This window comes from Euprymna scolopes, chromosome 1, assembly GCF_053919585.1.
Source record: "Euprymna scolopes isolate OS-2025 chromosome 1, ASM5391958v1, whole genome shotgun sequence".
Taxonomy (NCBI): Eukaryota; Metazoa; Mollusca; class Cephalopoda; order Sepiida; family Sepiolidae; genus Euprymna; species Euprymna scolopes.
In genome coordinates this window covers 149,048,473-149,053,813 of record NC_136482.1, presented here as the reverse complement: position 1 = coordinate 149,053,813, position 5,341 = coordinate 149,048,473, and the positions used below count along the sequence as shown (strand labels likewise).

The 5,341-nt window shown below is 31.7% G+C and overlaps 1 long non-coding RNA gene and 1 pseudogene across 1 annotated transcript; one reads left to right on the top strand and one right to left on the bottom strand.

Annotated features, from left to right (window-relative positions):
• Positions 1 to 581: 581 nt before the first annotated feature.
• LOC145283613 (uncharacterized) lies at positions 582 to 4,996 on the top strand. The gene is made up of 2 exons (XR_013868645.1): positions 582 to 2,230; positions 4,745 to 4,996. It is a non-coding gene; the product is annotated as an uncharacterized LOC145283613 (long non-coding RNA).
• LOC145284618 (U2 spliceosomal RNA) lies at positions 3,861 to 4,015 on the bottom strand (annotated as a pseudogene).
• Positions 4,997 to 5,341: the final 345 nt, after the last annotated feature.

The window sequence follows — 5,341 nt, the reverse complement described above, 5'->3', positions numbered from 1 at the left end:
CCCGTTCACGCCTCGTTTTTTTTTAAATGTCTTATTGAGGGTAATTATTTTATTCTATTTTTCATAGAGCAACTCACATACACACAAACACACTCACATATATATTTTGTGTCGTATATATATATATATATATATATATATATATATATATATATATACAACCGTGAAAACACACACATATTTAAAGAGTTAACAAATTCAAGTGAAGTTTAGCTGATGTAAATATTCATTTAATGATGTAAATATTCATTTAATTATTTATATGACAATAAACACAAATATTAGTTTATAATAAATCATAAATAAATTTACATATTACATATCACGCATGGCACTGTAGTTTATTATGTTTTCAAATATTCTATGTCGTATTATTTATCTCACCGTATGCATCGATTGCACGTTTTCAATTACCCTATCTGGGATTTTCCATACAGGTGTGGTGTAATTTGAACCGGAAGTAACATGTACAGTCCTGGTCAAAATCATAAGACCACTTAAGAAATTAATCGTTTACGCATATTATCGAATTTTTAATCAAACAAATGGTTGAATCCATTGCCAAAAGGGAAAAAATGATGGGAAAAAATGAAATCTGCTTCATTCGAAACCTTAACCATGATCTAATAATTATTTTTTAAAAAACAAACATTTTCACCTGGTCAAAATGATAAGACCACTGATAATTTATCTAACAAAATGCAATTATAAATTACTAAAAAGGGTCTCAGCATTTAGTATAGCCTCCATTATTACGAATTACTTCAAAAAATCTTTTCAGCATACTTACGACTAAGTTTTTTATCAGTTGCGAAGGAATTTTATCCCATGTCCTGGAAACTGAATCAGAAAGTTCCTTTATCGAATCATACTGGGTTCCATCCTTGAACACTTCTTTTGCCATGCATTCCCAAAGATGTTCAATGGGATTGAGGTCCGGAGAACATGCTGGATGATCTAACAATTCTATATTATTTGAAGAAAAGTATTCTCGTGCTTGTCGGGAAGTGTGTATCGCAGCGTTGTCTTGCTGGAAAATCCAATTTCTTCTACACTGACTGATAGAAGCATTTTCAGTCATTGAAATGTACTTCAATGATGTTTGCCGGCCTTTCACTGCTTGCAACTTTAGGGTCACAGCTGACGAGAAAGCAGCCCAGATCATTAAAGACTCTCCTCCACTATGCTGAGTTGAAAAAGTCTCTTTGGGCAAATTTTTATCATGGCAATAGTGTTGAAATCCATCTGGACCATCTAGATTAAACTTTTTCTCATCGGAGAAAATTACATTTTCCCACTTCTCTTCATCCTAAACTTGGTATTTGGTGTCATATTTAAGTCGGTTAGTTTTGTGCTGTTCAAGAGACGTGGTTTCTGCAGTCGCTTTAAATGATTGAAACCCTTCATTTTCTGATGCCTTCTGATGGTTTTAGGACTACATTCTGCTGCTGTTTGTCTTTTCAATCGACTTGAGCTCATACTCGAGTTTTTTTTTAACTTCTTCTGATACGGCGATCCAGTGATGGGGTTATTATTATTATTATTATTATTATTATTATTATTATTATTATTATTATTATTTTGGTCGACCTGGACTCTTTTTGTGCCCATATTCATCTGGATTTCTTTAGAAATGTGTGATGACCATTTTGCTACGACACACCTCGTTTGCAATGGATCTATGGGAGAGTCCACGCCTATTAAGCTCAAAGATCCTTCCTCTCTCAAACTCTGATAATGGTTTCCCTTTTGCCATTTATAATTTAGTATGATGTTTTTTATCCACTAACAAGTTGCTTTTAGTAACATAGAAAGCTTTTCGTATTCATTTTTTTCAAAATTAGCCGATTTTATTAAAGTGGTAACCAGGTGAAAATGTTTTTTAAAAAATAATTATTAGATCAGGGTTAAGGTTTCGAATGAAGCAGATTTCATTTTTTTCCATCATAATTTTCCTTTTGGCAATAGTTTCAACCATTTGTTTGATTAAAAATTCGATATTATGCGTAAACGCTTACTTTCTTAAGTGGTCTTATGAATTTGACCAGGACTGTATATAAAAGAACGTTTATATCGGTTGTTAATTAATTCTGGGAGCCGATATACCAGACTAACTATATCGAAATGAAAAACCTTATAAAAATCGCCATTTTGTAGTGCCTAATGGTAGATTTAAGCGAGGCAGTGTCGAAGTCTAATCCCGTAGACAACATAGGAATGTCTTTTGAGGGTAAGTGAACTTCTTTTTTTTTTCTTATTTCCTGACGCCTTTTATTGGTTGAGTTGATTAACCTATCTTATATTTAGAACAGATCAATTTTATTTATTTATATATATGATTAATTAGACGCACAGATAATTGAGCATAACAGAAAATTACTTAAAAGTATCAAGTTCTTTCATTTTTTAATTTATAAAAAATGTACTTCTACAATAGCCTAACCAGGACCTTCACTGTACAAGTACATATATGAAAAACAAAGAAAGTATTATCTGTGACGTCCATAAGTTACTAAAATCGAAACTCATGCAACATATTCGAATAGTATGACATTTATGTTAAAAAAACGGTGCTTTTTCTATAGCTCTCTGATGTATAAACACACTCTTACTTTTGATATAAAGAAAATTTAGCACAACAGAAAACTATGTACGTTATTTTAAATGTGTTGAACATTAGTCTTCCTAGGTAAGGAAATGTTTTCCACATACGTGCTGTAAATGTCATGTCCTAGCGAAGGTAGAGTTATTCCATACATACGTTGCGTAATACCCGTCCTAGGGTAGGTAAAATATTCTTTTGCTCAATATGGCAAATAATACACAGACATAAAAAAAATTCCTCTATCCTAAGAATAACAGCTATGTTTTTTTCGCGTTGTCTTATACCTTCCCGAGCAACGCCGGGCGGCCTTGCTAGTTCTTTATAAAATTGTGTATTATTTTATTAATTTTATGTGCTTTATTATCCTGGATATACCTAGCGTGGTAACGTAGATTCCTTATTCTGGCTTTAAATAACAATTCGTAAGCAAATAGAACAGATATAATTGTTTTTTTTTTAATTCTGAAGCTTTCATGATTTTTAATTTTTTACATTTACAATAATAGGATAGGAAAATTTATTGGGAAATTTCGTAACCACATAATTAATTCCCTGATTTTTATTCCGAAAATGTACTACGTATTTAAGTCTTGTTTTATGTTTTGCCAAGTTAGACAACGTAAAGCTATATCAATAGGCAAAAAATCGTGAAAAGAATTAGGACAAGAAAAGTTGTATAAGTAAAGAGAATTGCTTTAATGTATCGGAAATATACATTTTGTTCGATTAGTAGAAAGGTAAGTAACAACTGGTCAATTAATTTCTGTATTTCTTTAATGTAAACTTTACCTCTTATATTATACTAGCTTAGATGCCCGGCGTATACCAGCGTTGCCCGGGTGGTCGGAGGTGTGTATTGAGCGCCAAAAGAAAAAGATTGGTAGTAGACAGGCAGGTTCGAACCCGTGACGCGAAGGCGGAAAAGGAAGTGAAAGAAAATCTGACGTCTTACCGATGCTCCATGACGGGACCGGAAGTCTAAAAGCGTTCCATTTTAGCGCAATTAATTGAAAACAAAAGATGACTGTCAGAAATGGCGTCGAAAAATCCGACGCTTCCTTTTACAAAACTGCCCAGTTGAGGGTGAAGAAATTAATGAATTTTTTGCCAATTTTTCGATATTTGTCGTCCTAAGAATCGAGCTCTTCCAGGGCATTTTGTAATTAAATCAGAAATAACTTTTTCCAGTTACTTTTATAATATTAACACTTAGTTACATTAAGCATAGTAGCTATTCACAATGCCTCCCCACGGGACAGATTTAGACACAGGGTTGTTTTTTTAACATGTAGAAAAAAATTGTCTTAGTTGTAAAGGATTTCCCTTCCACTGAGAGAGAAGAAATTGAAATGTAGCACCTGAAGAACAGATACTACACTTTGATCTTAGCCAAAAGGACAAGAAAGACAAATCATTTTTATTAGCTTTGCCTCAACAGCGACACCAATATTAATTTTTTTTTAATTTCGGACTACTATTCTCATCTTTATTAGTCGTTGTTTTTCATCTTTTATTGGTTTGTTTATTCACAATACAAACCAATAAAAGATGAAAAACAACAACTAATTGAATTTGCATACATATACATACATATATATCTATATTATTTATGCATTTATATATGGCTGTGTGTGCCTGTGTGTTTGAATCTTATACAAATATATATTTCATTTTGTATTGATAAAGATATATGTTTTCTGATACATAAGGATTAAGAATGGAGGTATTTCTATCATTTCATGTTTTCACGATTATATATCTTGTTTTACATTTATCGCCATTGTAAATTTCATGACATGTCTATTCAAAGATAAGCATGATGTATAATGTCTTTTGTTTTCACCTGAAAGTATCCGTACAATTGTTGCACTTCATTCTACACGTACGTGTTCTTATAAGGTTTGATATTTATGAGAATTAATTTTAAATGAAGTTTGCTGCTATTTGAAGAGGTATTAGATAAACGCTCTATATTTCTAAGTTTCAGGGGGTTTCATTTATCCCTACGCTTGTCTATTTTCTTGTTATGTTGAATCGGCTTCTCTTATTCTTCTATCGTCAATTCATTTTGATTTCACCCAAAACTATTGTTTTTAATATTGTCCATTATAATATATCAATGTATAACCTGTCTTTCAGGTTCTGTTCTTTATTATAGAAGACTTTAAACAATATACTTGTCGATTTTGCTGTCGTCAATCTGCAAAACTCGGCCATTACTGCTGTATAAGATTTACATGCAAATGAAAATGATATGGGAAAACAGAACTGGCGTCGTGACGTTACACTTGTTGAAAACATCGATGTGATCATCCTAAAAAAATATTTACACATGTAACAAGTTTAAAGAATAAAACTGTGCACAATAAAACATGATTGCAGTTCATTAAAGTTCTCAGAATATTTTCTCTTGCGTTATTTTCTTATCTATTTTTCTAACAAATTTAATATCTGTTTGTTTCATATAAGTATTTGCCAGTAATTCGAAGAGTTTTGGTACATTCGTTGGTAAATAAAAGATGTATATTTATTATACTGGCAGAATTTATGAATTATATGTACAGGTACGTGAATGTTTCGCATAATAATGCACGGAACCTTCTTAGAAAACGTTTCATTAAATGTGCTTGGTTTATACGATTAGAGCAATTACACTTCATCGTACTATTTTCTATATTTTCATTTGTCTTACTTAATTTAATGTATTTAAAATATAGAAGGACAGGAATTAACACA